This window comes from Lathyrus oleraceus, chromosome 3 (assembly GCF_024323335.1).
Source record: "Lathyrus oleraceus cultivar Zhongwan6 chromosome 3, CAAS_Psat_ZW6_1.0, whole genome shotgun sequence".
NCBI lineage: Eukaryota > Viridiplantae > Streptophyta > Magnoliopsida > Fabales > Fabaceae > Lathyrus > Lathyrus oleraceus.
Window position 1 is genome coordinate 383132149 of NC_066581.1, and position 16293 is coordinate 383148441.

The following is a 16293-nucleotide window of genomic DNA, read 5'->3' on the forward strand; positions in this document are numbered from 1 at the left end:
CCCAAAACAAAATAAAGGAAAACTAAGGCCATAACCGATCACCACAAGACAATAATAATAAACATATTATTATTAATTTAAATTTTTTGAATTAATTAAAATCAAATTAAATTTCGGAGACCGATCATACTATGCAGAGTTAGCCAGGGGTTCCACTGCCCGATCAGCGGACGGGGGGTTCTGCTGCCCAGTCAGCGGACGGTGGTTCCGCTGACCGGTCACTGGACGGTGGTTCCGCTGACCGATCAGGGGACGGGGGTCAAGGGGGCAGCGCCCCCTTACGGGGTTGTTAGGGGCAGCGCCCCGACGCAAAACTTTAATGAACAATTCATTTGAAATCGACTTCATTTTTTGTATTAACACTTGATACTTTAAAGCACAACTCTTGCGCAGTCACAACCCTAATCGCATAACTCTTTGACAACAGAACCCTTGTGCCGTCATGAACTCTAATGCACCAATTTCAGACCGTCAAACACACCTCGATTGTTAATTCAGTATGATTGATCAACACGTCATTGCTTCACCATACTAATGTCGGATCAAGAAGAAAATGACCATTGATCGCTCAATGGAAAACAACCATTAAGTGTTTGAATGAACGAAACATAAACATTATATCATATATACCGTATTTTGCATCAGGATTACTTATATCATATATATAACTTGATCGATCTCAATTACGTAACCTATAGACGATTGATGTATCGCTGCTTCACCATACTAACGTCGGATTCCGAAGCATAGTCAACATCAATCATCCAGATCATACACACATGATGCCAAATTTAATTACTCGTTTATTCTTTGATTCATTCTGTCTTTTAATCGTATTAATATAGAAAACACAGAAAATAAACAGCTATCAGATGCATGGTTTCGTAAGTGGCTTTGATACCACTGAAGGATAAGAGCGATCCAAAGCGCAACGAAATTTAAAAAATTTCTCCTTTAGTAATCCTTACGAATGGGCATGATCAGTGATAGAATCTTTACCTCTTGTGGCGATTGAAACCTTTGATGCAGATCTTCAGAGCGATCACGAACGTTGAATGGTGACGACGCCTCTACTCAGTCCACACGAACAGATTCCTTCAATCTCAGTGCTAGCTGCAGAAGCGTTGCGAAAAATACAGAGTCGCCACCGGATTTTATTTATTCCAAAGGAAAGGGAAAATAGCGATAAAACCCCAAATGAGAGAAATGGTCTCGCAACCAAGAGCGGATTCGGAAGTCGGTTATGCAAGGGGAAGGTATTAACACCCTTCACATCCATGGTATTCCATGGGAACCACTTGCTCGTATCAAATGCGTATGGATGTTTATTTATCTGTAAGTTGCTTGCTATTGGAAATGAGATGAGAGAAAAAAGTTTTAAGTTAGTGTGCTCGCCAAGGATTTGGGCCCTCGTGCCTACGTATCCCCATACGTGCAATAGGAAAGTCAGAGCTTCGTAGTTCGGCTCAAAAATGGTGTATTTGTTTGGTTGTTTTTACTGAACAGTATTGACATTCACGCGCTACTGTTCGCTGGCTTGTACACTCTGTCATGGGAGCAGAAAGTATTTTCTTGTTTGCGGTAAAGTGGATACGTTTGGTTCGCACTCTAGCAGTTAAACATTACTTGCTCACACATGGAAGCTTAAGCTTCGTTCACGGTAGAACGGAAGTAACACGTCCTTATTGAAAGGTTTTGAAGTGTGCGCTAAGGCAAAAGATGATTTGATTTGTTAGGGTTGATTTTATGCATGGAGACAAGCATTAAACCCTTGGCTAGATACAGTCAACGGTCCAATAACTCGGGAGTTGAGAGGACAACATGGTCCTAACCACTCTTTTTCATCCAAAAAACAGATTTTATTACGAAAGGAGTTTGGCAAGCTTAATCGTTGGAACTTAGAGGGAGACAAGTCTCTAACCCTTTACTAAGTACAGTCAACAATCAAAGTACTTGGGAATCGAGAGAACAATGAAGTTCTAACTATTCTTTTTCTTCGTCATAGCGCCTAGATCTAACTTGTTTGAATCATTAGATGTTTTAGGGGGAAAGTCAAGTGTCGGGTCCTCAGGCTAGGTACGACCGACAACCCAATTACTTGAATGTTATGTACAAACACGTACACCCCATTTGCATTCCAATTTGTTATGAAAATGTTTTGAAAAAGGAACTTGACGTTGAATCAAGTGTTTGAATTTATTATGAAAATAGTGAGTGAGGAATGGAGGTAAGATAGAATGAGATTGAGAAGAGAATGGATAAGAGATAATAGAATGAAGGGACCTTGGAGTGGATGGAGAATGCTTGACGTTGGATCAAGCATTTACATTGCAATGGTGTGAGTTTTATTCCAAAAAACAACTTGACGTTGGATCAAGTTTCTTTTGTTTCTTTTGAAAAATGCTTTGTTTATCATTTTGTGTTTTATCTTTGATTACTAACATGCATAGTAAACTAGCTAGAAAACAATAAATCTAAGCTATTACATGATTAAGGGGAGGGGGAACATTTAACCCACAATGGGGGGAACCCACACAATACAACACCAAGACATGAGAAGAAAACTACACTTTACAAATTATAAAAATAAAAGGAATAACTTGGAGGATGGTTTGGATCTCTCATTCACATGCCACCACAAAAAAACAACTATGGTTAGTATGCATTAACAAAATGGAATTAAAATGCTAATTCAAGTGAATGAGAAATGATATGATGAAATGACATAACAGATATGCTAACACATCGTATCCAATTGAAATATTATTTTCAATTTGGATCGAATAACCACAATCAAAGAAATTGAACAATTAAAATAAACTAAAGGTCACACAATACATGAACATGGCATATGGAATTAAAAGGGAATTAAAATGATTAATCCTAAGCATGAATTAAAAGTCAAGAATTATGGAGAAACTCTAATCAAGAATTAATATGGCTAATCGAGTATTTTTTAGGGAGTTTTCTCAAGGTTAACAAATGGGTTAACACACAAACAAATCCTAATCATGTTAAAGCCTAAATCTACTTAAATTCCTAACATGAAAAAATGGGCAATTAAATGGATCATATTATCAATTATGACAATCAACAATTAAATTCTAAACAAAATCATTAACAATGACCCAAAATAATGTTCTAAACTATATTCCAACATGATCAAACAATTATCAAAAGTCAAGATCAAATGGAATTCTATAATTCGAAACAAATATCAACATCTAAATCAAGATAAACATCCTAAAATCAACAATATTAAAGGTGATTATCTAATTAATCCTAAATTAAATTCTGAAACACTAAGGTCAAAATTAAACTAATTTCTAACCAAACCTAATTAATCCTAATTAGGACTTAATCTAATTACTCCCTAAAATTATGTTAATTCCTAATTATGAAAATCTAAAAACCCTAATTTTAGCAAGATCAAAAAATTAGCAGCATGATTAATCAAGAACAATCAGGACTAACATAAATTAGAGAAAGAGATTAACCCAAATAATGGATTAGCAAAGTTTTAATCAACCAGTAATGGGCCCTAGGGGTATGTGAGATTGATGGAGGGTGTGGACAAGGAAGCGGCTTGTTTCCATGAAAGTCTAGGGCAGCAAAGCCCAACTTCTCAAAATTGGATCTCTACACTAACTCTTAATCTCAGCAATATTCCTAACACTCTTCACAAGTTCATAACGACAAAGAAAACGAAAGAAAGGCTTACCTGGAAAATGGAAAACTCTCACTGTCGGCGTCGCAACCTCGAATCCCTCCGTGTAACAACCGCGCGCTGCTACTCGTAGTCGATTAGTTTTTCCGTGTGTTGATCGAGATGAAAATGAAGCTCCGCGCCCGTGCGTTGCTGATTGTGATGAAGAACGAAGATATGTGTTCATGTGCGTTGCATCGAAGGATGAAGGATGAGGATTCGTGATGAAGATCGAGGTGTCGCGTTCGTGTCGCTGATGGTGAATCTTGATGAAGGTTCAAGAATTATTGTGTGCGACGTCGATGAAAAGTCGATCGTTGACGATCCGTCGCGAGGTTGTCACGATTCGTTTGCATATTACTGCTGCGTGTTGAGGATCATTACGGTTGTTCTGATATAAAGAGTGATGCCGATCGCGAAACTGCTTCCTCCGGCGAAAAAGCGGACATGTGAGTTTTCTTACCTTATTGATATCCTTCAGCTATGAGTTCTTCTTCTTCTTCTTCTTCTGCTTTTGAGTTTTCTTTTTCTGTGGTGTTGCTGTTGTCTTATGGGGTTTGTTTCGGCGAATGTTGGGATGATAGGTCGAAGGAATCTTGCCGGTAGGGTTGTTAGCAGGGTGAGGAGAAGCTATGGAGGCTGGGGTTGTTGGTTATGATGGAGGACTCAGTTAGGTGTGATGGTGGAGACGAATGGTGAGGAAGATGGCTCATGGTTGAGAAAGTGAGAGAGGTTGAAGAATTTGTGAATTCTTGAATTATGGGAAAGATGATGGAGCTTGAATTGAAGATGGAAGATGGTTCTTATAGGAGAGTAAGGTTAGAGAGATGGTTGGAAGGAGTTCGTTCTATAGAAGGATGAAGGTGGAAGATGGTTTGAGGGGATAAGGATGGAGGGTTTTTTGTGTGAGAAGAAATGTGATGAAAGGTGGTATGAAAATTGAACCCCCCTATGAGAGAGTGAAGGTAAGCTTTTATAGATTTCTGAATTTCTTTCTCTTCTCATTCTGTTGTGGACTTTCGGTTAAAAGTCGTTAAGAATTGGTTAGGGATGGTTATGAATCGGTTAGGCTTAATGTGGATTTCTGTTAGAAGTTTTGTTAGAGGGTTGTTGACAGTTGGGGGTTGGTTAGAAATCCTGTTAGAGTTCAAAAGCAGTTAGAAAAATTGGTTACCGTTTGGAGTTAGTTGGTTAGGGGTTGTAGTTGGTTAATAAGCGGTTAGAAGGTTATCACTAATGGTTGAAGAGTGGAGAGGGAGAAGAAGAGGGTGATGGAGTTGTTCGTAGTCCCTTGGATATCGGTTGAAGCCCCTCTTATATCCATTGGAGATTGAACTTGTTATTCTGTTTTGCAGGTTGAGGAAAACAAATCAGAAGAGGGTGGTTCAGTTTGGTTCCTGTTGGAGCAGTTCTCGTTATGGCGGTTGGCCGTTATGAGCGTTTTTTATGCAGGTTTTGTATTGGAGAGGTTCTTATGAAGTTGAAGGTTTGTTAGCAAAATTCAGTTGGGAATTTTGGAAGGTTATTTTCAGGTTTTGTTCGTAATATTCCCATTTTCTTTGGAGTTCTGTTACTCTTTTCCTTTCCCACTTCCATGGTCTGTTTTCTCCTATCATAATCTCCCTTTTTTTATTTCCTGCAGAGTTTCCCTCAGTTTTGATTGTTGTTGCTACGGTTTGATGGTTGCATTGTTCCGAAATGAACCGTGACAAGAGTTCATTTGCCTGAAGCATATCATATGTCCGCAGGTAGGTGGGGAACGTTTCACACCGGTCATGCATAACACCTTTTCTCCTTCACCAGTGCGACATTCAGACCCCCCGTGATTAGATCACATGTCCGTAACATTCCGAATTTGTTCCGTATTGCAATCTAGTATGTGCTAGATGTCCCACTTATACATGATGCAGGCGGCTTACGGTAAGGTCGAACTTCATTCCCTTCCTTAAGTAGTTGAATAGTAGGCTTGGAATTGCTTGAAAATTACATATTCTAGTAATGGCCATATATGATTTTTGGTTTGGACTTTGGACTGAGTTGTTGTCTCTACAGGTTATGAAACTCTTTATTGGTTGCCGTGGTTAATTGAGTTCAATGAAGTGCATCGGCTATGGAACCTTGAAACACATTGGCTGCCATAGTGGAACACTTTGATTTTGATTGCTCGTGTTTTGGACCTTGAAGATGTATGTGAAATTTTGTAATTGGTGTTGAATGGTGAAATTTAATTTGGAAATTGAGATTATCACGAAATTGATGTATTATGGAAATTGAAAGTATTGAACATGATTATTGAATCAAATGGTATATGTATTGTAATTTCACAATGTCGTGATCGTGAATGGATTGAAAAATCAAATTGAAATGAGATTGTTTGTTGTTTGAACTTTGGTTATGGGATTTTGATAGTGATTTTTGGAATTGAAGATTGTATGGACATTGAATAGCCTGGGCAAATAGTTCAATGACGGAAATGAATGTTGGAAATGACATGAACTGAAAAATGGATATGGTTCGGGACCGATTTATGATGCTCGAATGACTTAAATGAATAAAATGGTTTTGGTTCGAAATTGTGAATTGGTTAATTGGTTATGAAATTGGATTTGGTTAATTGGTTAAAAACATGTAACATAGAAATTGGAATAGAACTAAACGGCTTAATGAACATGGTTTTAAAGCATGAATTTGGTTTTGGGCTTAAATGGTTAATGAACAAAAATTGGATTTAAAATGGACAAGGGTTAATGGATATTTGGTTTTAGAATGTGGATATGGGTCATGGGTTAAAAAATGGATAATTGTTGAAATGGGCTTAAAACGGGTTTGTCCCATTAACAAAATGGAGATGGAATTGGATATGAATGTGTATTGAGATTCCATTGAATTGGATATGTATACGAAGTTGGTTAAAAAATATGAAAATAGTTAAAAATGGATTTTGGTTAGATGGTTGACTTTGGTCAACTGGTTGACCAAAAAGTCAAAAGTTTACCAAAAGTCAACTTAGGCTAAAATGTGTATTTTTGGGTGGAAAACAAAAACGAACCATGATGACAATGTAACGCTCAGATGAACTGGGACTACATTGAACCGATTATCCAAGGAACCAAAAACAAACCAAGGTCTTAACCAACTAAATGATACTTAATCGAGCAACAAATTGTAACACCTTGAACGAATTCTAACCAATGAACCAGAACCATGAATCTTAAGCAAACAACTGAGTTATTTATAATGAACCCAACGAATCAGATGCAAACTCCCCCTGAATTAGGATTTCCACTATGTTCCCTGGTGAACATCCCTGAACCCATGATTTTATATTTCTTTCAAAATTCAAGTGGAGTGTGTCATGATGTAATGGATATGTGGATGAGATGAATGTAAATGCTTGGTGTTAGCGACCTAGATGAACTTGTGAAAGGTAGAGTGAATTTTGGGGTATGACAGCTGCTACGAATGAAGGCTTTGAGTGAGAGAGAGAGAGAGAAACGAAATTACAACTGCACTAATGCTTCTGCACAAGGGTTCTATTTATAGAACCACTTGTGTAGGCTGCAAGCTAAAAAGTCCACTTAAGTGTATGTGGCCCATATCTTATAATATGCCAAAATCACTTAAACGCGTGGTACCTTACCATATTTCGTATTCTACTTAAGTACACCGTACCTTACGATGTTCTACAATTTACTTAAGTGCGCCGTACCTTACGGTGTTCCATAGTTACTCTATCTCTCATCAATCCATCCTGTTGTGTGTGACCTTGTAGATTTTCGCGGCATTGACAATTATATTAAATCACGTATTTAACATAATAAATAGTGAGCGATATCTAGCAACACATCACTGCTACCCAAGATACGAAAATATCATGTGATCTGACAAATCCTTTTGTGATAATACTTATGTGTACAATTTATCTTTTTGCCCTTATGTCTATATTGAACACAAGGCATAGGCCGTGTCATCCTTGTCCAGTTCAATATTGGGCCCGTAGACATTTATCCTGTTACGCAAGATGGACAAATTCCACCTAGGTCACTCATGTCCCTAAGCATGCTTCGTGGAGTACGCATCAACTATTTTTATGGTCATCCAGTTGCGGACAATATTTGATCAGCAATAAGGCACTCGTCTCTACATCTAGGGTCCATAGTGGTTTCAGGTCGAAGGGTGGTGTACACCATTATCACCATGAGAATAACTTATGACACTTTGCATAACATTCTATATAGTATTCTCATAGCGGATCAATCCAGTATAAATATTACTCTTAATATTCATACCTATGTTTAAGACTTGGTAACTCCTTATCCATGATCCATGAGATGTGATCATCAGTCTATATATGTAATAGTCTTAATGCTTTAATGTTATCCCACTTCACAATAAAGCTCGACTACGGATAGTTGATACATTAAACGGACTAGCTATTCTAGGGACTTTATTAAATAAACATAATAAAGAAAACGCTTTTTATTATTAATAAATAATTCGATACAAGTACCAAAAGTATTGGCCTCTAGGGCTTACACCAACACAACGACGTCAAAAACTTAGTGACTTTTCGGCAAGTGTACCGATAATGTCGCAGTAATAAATAAGATTGAATCCACATAGACTTATATTTAATAAAACAAACTACTGCAATGCGTAGGGAATAGTAAATTAGGGGGTGGGGTTTCGAGTTTGAAATGAGAAAATAAAATAAAATGTTTAGACAAAATTACGAAAGCGGTCAGTTTGTGTATAAAATCCCATATTTCTCTATTGTTGATTTTCGATGCATTACATGAATGATATTGACACTACAATCACACGTTAAATTAACAAAGCCTTTATAGCCAATCCCTTGCAATATAGCTCACTAATCACTACTCAGAGTTTTCTATCCCTAGTCCACCAGCGTAAGTAGGATTAGGCAATGTAACAGAGCATTAATTCACTAGCCACTACTCGGGGTCTCCTATCTATATTCAACTAGCGTAAGCACAACAATTGCCCTAGGTCCAACATATAGACTAATGGTCAGTATTCCCTATGTGCCCAAAATTAGATTAAAAGAGTACCTTACATAAAAAGCATTACGAACAAAAAGCAATTGAATAGAATTATATGTGAAAATACTCATGCAATATCAAATCAAACATATGTCCCAACAATATCAAAACAAATTCATCAAACACAACCTAACCTAGGAAGATTTAGCTACTCATAATTCAAAATACAATACCAAAAAAAATTAAGAATAATTTCATATGGGATCCCTTGAAGGATTGACCTCAAATGGTCTCAAATGCTCTAAAAAAATCACTTGTGGTGATGTAAAACTCATACTTGTTGTGCCAAATTTTGTAACCCTTGAAAAAGTGTCAAAATCTCCTTTAAAAAGCCTCCAGAATGGACAGAACGCGTCAGCAAAGCCCAGAAAAAGGGATCATCACACGCTCGATGCAACTGACACATCTCTATCATGCGCGCAATGCTGCACGATGTTGCGCGTGATTATTCCAGTAGCTGCACACTTTTTCTCCCTTTTCACCTGATTTTCACCAAGTCCCTATTTCTTCACACTTAGCTATTTTTTCCTCATTCATTCGTCTTCCTTATTCATTTTTGCTCCTCTTTAACTTGTTTTGAACCGTTTCTTCGAACAAATTTATGCAATGACAGACTGTCATCATTATTCTAATTAAGAAAACAATGTTGTAACAATCAAAGACATAAAAGAGGTTTTACAGACTGATGAGGCATCAAATTTAAAGAAAAGGTGTATTGATTCAATTCATACAACATAATACAGGATGTCAGGTAACTGTTACCACGAAATATTCCTAAGGCAGGTTGAAAGCACATGTAATGAAAGAGTCCTATGAATGTAGGGATCATACCCCACCAAAAGGTAAAAGATGTTGAACGCAAGCAAGAAAGAAAAGAAAACCAAAGGACGAGGCCGACAGGGAAAGTTGGCTCCGTCGACAGGCCATTATGTCGACCAGCGAGAGATTTGGGACTTAAAAGAATTCTAATCAAAAGTACAGAAGATAGCTTTGCCCTAACGTCTGGGCGGGAGAATTTTGAGATTTAAAATAAAATAGCAGTTCCAAAGGAAATAAGAGCGCCACAATGTGGAGCAGTTAGCAAGACATGGGTGCAGTGGTTATGCAAATCGTGGGTCATAACATCTGCTAGCTTCTAGGAAGTTAGGTTAGGAGTAGTTCCTCTAGTTTAGTATAAATAGGAGTATCCCACAAGGGGCTAAAGGTGTTCACTTTGTACTACGAAATCACTTGTAAGAAAACTTCCTATTCCCAGCGCGAGGAAGCAAGAGTTTCTCTAAGAGTGTTATGTACGTGAATCACCACATTTATTTCAATGCAACTTCCCTACATTTCAATTGTTCCCGTTGAACATTTTATCTTAATTTCTTTTGCTTTTGATTTATCATTTTACGTTGTCGTTTACGCTGTCGACACTGGCTCTATCACGATCATAGAGTTTACCAAAAGCGTGTTCGTAGTATACATCTTTTGAATGTTATAGCGCTGTCGGTCACGAGTCACCTATAGGAGATAACATTGTCCAAAAACGTTCGTGTGGAAAAACCCTACACTTGTTCGACACTTTGTTGGGAGCCGTTCCTCACAAAGTCATTTCGTCGAAGCTTGAACAAGTCTCACTTGCACTAGCACATGTCCTAGGATCAACTGGTCGATCCTGCAAGTAACCCTTCATTTTAAGACCAGGGAGGACCAGCGGTTGTTTACCAATTTCCACAGTAAACAAAATGGCACGCCCAGTGGGACGGTGCTAGAGCAGTTGTGAAATTGCATGAAACTTAGAAGTGGCAAGTTATATAATAAGCCACAAAGTAGTGTGAAGATGTCCGAAACTAACACTGATGAAGTTCCGCGAGGGACTTTATCCAATACGGAAACAATAGTCTCACAGGTTATCACTTTTTCACCGATGACAAATGCAACCCTAACCATGTCGACTACGGGTGCGGTTGGAACATCAATTCCTCAGCCTCCACTGGGGGGTTCATGATCAACGATAACGACGTTCAAACCTTATGTGCCTCGCTTTGGCACCACAGATCCTCTTTATGGAATGCCGTATTCCTTAATGCCCGGATATCAGTCGACATCCAGTGCAACACTGTTTTCAGAAACAAACCCTCCCTTGCAAGGATCAACGCAAGGGGGAAACATAAGGAACACTACTCAGAACAGAACCATGCCGCTGTCGAACACTTCAGTAGCGGTGTTGAGACAACAAATGGACGATAGTAACCATGAATTGGTTAACATGTTGACCAACCAGATGGGCGCCGTCTTCAATCCACTAATACAAGAATCTGCTGAAACAAACAGACAGGTGGCGAACCAATTGACGCGTTTATGCAATTTTCTAGGGGCACCGGCTCGACAGATAACGCCAACGATTAGACCGATTGCTCCTGTGCAAATAGAAATATGGGCAGCAGAGGAGGAAACAGTCCACGAAGGACAAATCATTAGACCCCTCCAACATCAAGGCGTCGAATCAGGAGTTGTGGGACGTAACCAGGTGGTAATGGTCAACCGACAACAGGATGCTGATCAAATCGTCGATCAACACCGACAAGAAGACTTGGTGGTGGAAAATAATTTGACAACTATTGTCGAAAGGATTATGGCTAGAAATGGCATGGGTGTCACGTTACAAAGGCCATTATACATTTCCCCATTAGCTGAGTTTATTCTCCAAGCTGAGGCACCCAGGGGGATGAAAGTACCTAAGTACACTAAATTTGGGGGAGAGTCTGGTGAATCGACAATAAAGCACGTCGCCAGATACTTAACAGAGTCAGGGGATCTAGCTCATAATGAATGCTTAAGAGTAAAAAACTTTCCTTCTTCTCTGACCAAGGTGGCCTTCGCATGCTTTACTTCGCTGGCCCCAAGTTCCATCGACTCATGGGCCAAATTAGAAAAGAAGTTCCATGAACAGTTTTACGAAGGACACTCCAAAATTAGTCTTACGAAATTGTCTAGTATTAAGAGAAGGTTCGTTGAGAGTATAAATGATTATCTAAATCGTTTTAGGTCTTTAAAGGCTAGGTGCTTCACACAAGTGCTAGAACATGAACTAGTTCAAATGGCCGCAGGGGGTTTAGATTATTCCATTAGGAAGAAGATAGATCCAACTTTTCTGAAAAGTATGTCACAACTGGATGACAGAGTCCGACATCTAGAACGATTGAGGCTAGAAAAAATTAGGCACAATAAGTCTAAGAAAGAAAAGGTAGCGTTTGTCGAATACGACGCGACATACCCAATACGTGAGGCCGATTATGCCTCATCGACCGAATTAGAAATCGACGTGGCCGAACTAAAGCCAGGATCCGCCTATGAGTATCGCTCATTTTTGCCTGCACAAGGAAAGAATCCTACTGAAAACAACCCAAAATTTCCTGTGAAAACTTACACTTTCGACGTGTCGAAGTGTGAGGAAATTTTTGACTTATTGGTCAAAGATGGGCAAATGGTGGTGCCGCCGGGTACTAAAATACCACCGTTGGAACAAAGACAGAAAAGAGGGTTTTGTAAATATCACAACTATCTTGGTCATAACACCTCTAATTGTTACCTTTTCAGGGATTTGGTTCAAAAAGCGATTCAAGAAGGCAGGCTGAAGTTTGCTGGCCGCAGGATGAAGATCGACACTAATCCTCTTCACCAGGAGGAAGCCCTGTTCGTTGAACCAGTCGAGATCAACATGGTCGAGATCAGCGAGTATGATGAGGCCAATATGTTGGAACAAACTGGGGAAAGCCCAGATGTCGATATAGCTGAAGTTTACCCAAGGGCTGATGAAGACTTGGTGGATTTTCTGTATCGCTGCAAAAACAAGGGTTCACAGGTGTGCCTGTGCCCAAGGTGTGGTGCTGTCACCGACAAGATAACGGCGGAGAACTTCCAGAAGCTACAGCTGGGTAAGAGCAAAAGGAATGTGCCAACCCAGGGTTACCAGAATGAGGGAGGCTCAAAAAGGGCTGTGGGACATCACCCAACAAGGCCCAAAAGCTACGTGTCGTCGGCCAGGGCTCCTAGAGGTACTTGGATTAAGCCTCAGGAAAGACAAGATACCCCACAAGGGGTTGCTGCTGATACTAGAGGAGGTCTAGCAGTAAACTATAGGCGTGAATTCAAGTCTGAAAAGAGGACTCATATCTCTGAAAATTATTTGGGAAAGAACCCCATGACACGGACTCAATGGAGACGATTTTAGAGGCGTAAACAGGCTGAAAAAGACGCTGCAAGAGGCATGACCAGCAAGGCGAGTACTGAGAAGAAAATTGTGAAGGTCGACACAACGACGAAAGAACGGATAAGAAAGTATGTCCGTCGACCAGCTGAAAATTATTCTGATGAAGTGACTGATGACTTCAATTCAGAATCCGAAGCAAGCCTCGACATCCTGGTCAACATGGTATCAATCCTACCACATGAATACAAGTGTGTGACTGAAGTCAAAGGATCAGGGGACAATGCTGATGCTGAAGAAATGGCTTTACACCAACCAAGATGCTATTTTGTGCTGAACGATGGTGCGGCTGAAAGCCAAGAGGCAGTGTTCGAAAGACCAACGATGAACATGAAAAACCACTTGAAACCATTGTTGATCAGGGCAAAGGTAGAAGGCGTGACCGTCAACAAAATTTTGGTCGACTGTGGTGCCACGGTTAACATCATGCCACACCATATGCTGAGGAAGATTGGCAAGTACGACACCGACATCAGGTCTAATAACGTGGTTTTGTCGAACTATGGAGGGAAGAAGAAAAGCACCATGGGAGTGATTATGGTGAATGTTACAGTAGGTTCCGTGACCAGACCGACACTATTCATGGTGATAGACGCAAGGCCAAGTTACAACTTGCTACTTGGCAGAGAGTGGCTACATGGCGTCAGAGTTGTGCCCTCTTCAGCACACCAAAGGCTGGTGATTTGGAGAGAGGATGGGGTGGGCGAAAACATTGAGGCCGACCAAGGATATTTTATGGCCGATGTGAATAATGTCGGCAAGAAGGAGTTTGAAAGAAAGCTGGCCAACATCTCTCCTTGCTTCCCAACTGAGGATGTTTATGCTAATCTAAGTGAAGCTTTTGTCTCTCTAACTCTACATGAGACTCACGACTTTATTTGGGATATGGAACGCCTAGATGATCCACCATACACATGTATCCGACCGACAGGCTGGAGGGATGCCAATGATGATGTCTGAGTTAGAAGCTTTAAGAAAGATTTCGGCATACGTTGCCGAAAACAAAATAAAGTCGGCCATAGAGGATGAAGAAAACATGGCTGCTGAGGCCTATGCGTTGAATGAAGGGGACTTCAACATGCAGCGTCTAGATTGCATCTACGACAGTGAACCTTTAGGGTTCAAAAAAGACCCAAAGGCACTAGAGAGAATCCGACCAAAGGACCCCTTGGAAGAAGTCGACCTTGGCGAGAATGGCGAGAAAAGGCCAACATATATAAGCGCCAACATTGACAACAAACTAAAGTCTGAGGTAATATCCATACTCAAAGAATTTAGAGATTGTTTTGCTTGGGACTATAATGAAATGCCTGGTTTGAGTAGAGATTTGGCCGAGTTAAAGCTGCCCATAAAAGCTGGAAGAAAGCCAGTGAAGCAGACGCCCAGGCGTTTCGCCCCAGAGATTATGGTAAAGATAAAAACAGAAGTAGAAAGACTCCTAAAAAGCAAGTTTATACGGACTGCAAGGTATGTCGAATGGTTGGCCAATATTGTGCCAGTCATAAAGAAAAATGAGTCTTTAAGAGTATGCATTGATTTTAGAGATCTAAATGCTGCCACCCCAAAAGATGAATATGCCATGCCCGTGGCTGAGATGCTAGTCGATTCGGCCGTTGGTTTTGAATATTTAAGCATGTTAGATGGTTATGCTGGATATAACCAAATCTTTATTGCAGAAGAAGACGTGCCGAAGACGGCGTTTCGATGTCCAGGAGCCTTAGGGACATATGAGTGGGTCGTCATGCCATTCAGCCTAAAAAATGCCGGAGCAACATACTAGAGGGTAATGAACTCAATGTTCCATGACTTCATTGAAGATTTCATGCAAGTCTACATTGATGACATCGTGATAAAATCAAATGGATAACATACTCATGTCGACCATCTACGAAAAGCTTTCCTAAGGATGAGGAAATATGGATTAAAAATGAATCCATTAAAATGCGCTTTTTGTGTGCAGGCAGGCGACTTCCTTGGTTTTGTGGTGCATAAAAAGGGCATTGAAGTAAATCAAAGCAAAACAAAAGCCATTATGGACGTCAAACCTCCGTCGACCAAAAAGGAGCTGCAATCTTTTTTGGGAAAAATAAATTTTCTTAGAAGATTCATATCAAATCTAAGTGGAAAAACAAAAGCGTTCTCCCCATTACTTCGACTGAAGAACGAAGAGTTCAAATGGCAGGACGCACACCAAGAGGCTTTCGATAAAATCAAAGAGTATTTGACTAAGCCTCCAGTATTGGCCCCTTATGTTAGGCATAAGCCAATGAGATTGTATATTGCAGCCTCACAATCGACTATAGGAAGTATGTTAGTCCAAGAGGATGAAAATTGTGTTGAAAGACCTGTGTATTACCTTAGTCGAATGTTTAATGATCCTGAAACTAGGTATAGTGACATTGAAAAACTATGTCTATGCCTGTATTTCTCTTGTACGAAATTAAAGCAATATATCAAGCCTGTTGATGTTTACGTATCTTCTCATTTTGATATTATTAAACATATGCTATCTAAACCAATTTTGGATAGTCGAATTGGAAAATGGGATTTAGCGTTAACAAAATACTCCCTGACATACGCACCCTTAAAAGCGATGAAAGGGCAGGTAGTAGCAGACTTCCTGGTCGACCATTCAATGATCGAAATGGCACAGAATTACGTAGATTTAGCACCATGGAGGCTATACTTCGATGGATGAAGACATAAGCATGGAGCTGGGATAGGAGGAGTCATAATTTCTCTAGATGGAATTCCAACAGAGTTCAAATACAAAATCGAAGGGGTATACACCAATAATGAAGCAGAATATGAATCACTGATCACCGGACTTGAACTACTGCTGGAATTGGGGGCAAGGAATGTCGAAATTAGGGGAGATTCAGAGGTAGTTATTAAACAAGTATCAAAAGAGTATAGGTGTGTTAAAGAAAATCTGATCATGTACTTCGTGGTTACCATTAGACTGCTCAAGAGGTTCGAGCAAGTCAATCTCCAACACATACCACGACAAGAAAACCAAAGAGCAAATGATTTGGCATAGGAAGCCTCAGAGTATAAAACGTCGAAAGACCAGGACGAAGAGATCCAAGTAAATGAGAAAGTACGAGCGACAGTGTTGTCACCGTCAGATCTGGCAATCATGAAGCTAGGGGCAGTAGATAAAAATCACTTTGAAATTTTGGCTGTCAACGACGAGAGAGAGAGTGATTGGCGTAAACCGCTAGTCGATTACTTACGTAATCCCGTGGGGTCGACAGAGCGAAAGATAAAGT

The 16293-nt window shown here is 39.8% G+C and overlaps 1 long non-coding RNA gene across 2 annotated transcripts; it reads left to right on the top strand.

The window, feature by feature from the left end:
* The first annotated feature begins 3582 nt into the window (after positions 1 to 3582).
* On the top strand, positions 3583 to 6092 carry LOC127127837 (uncharacterized). 2 transcript variants are annotated; one of them, XR_007805479.1, is made up of 4 exons: positions 3583 to 4155; positions 5062 to 5238; positions 5349 to 5626; positions 5759 to 6092. It is a non-coding gene; the product is annotated as an uncharacterized LOC127127837 (long non-coding RNA). The 2 variants fall into 2 exon arrangements; XR_007805478.1 differs by having other exon boundaries at positions 3585 to 4155; positions 5349 to 5631.
* The last annotated feature ends 10201 nt before the right edge of the window (positions 6093 to 16293 follow it).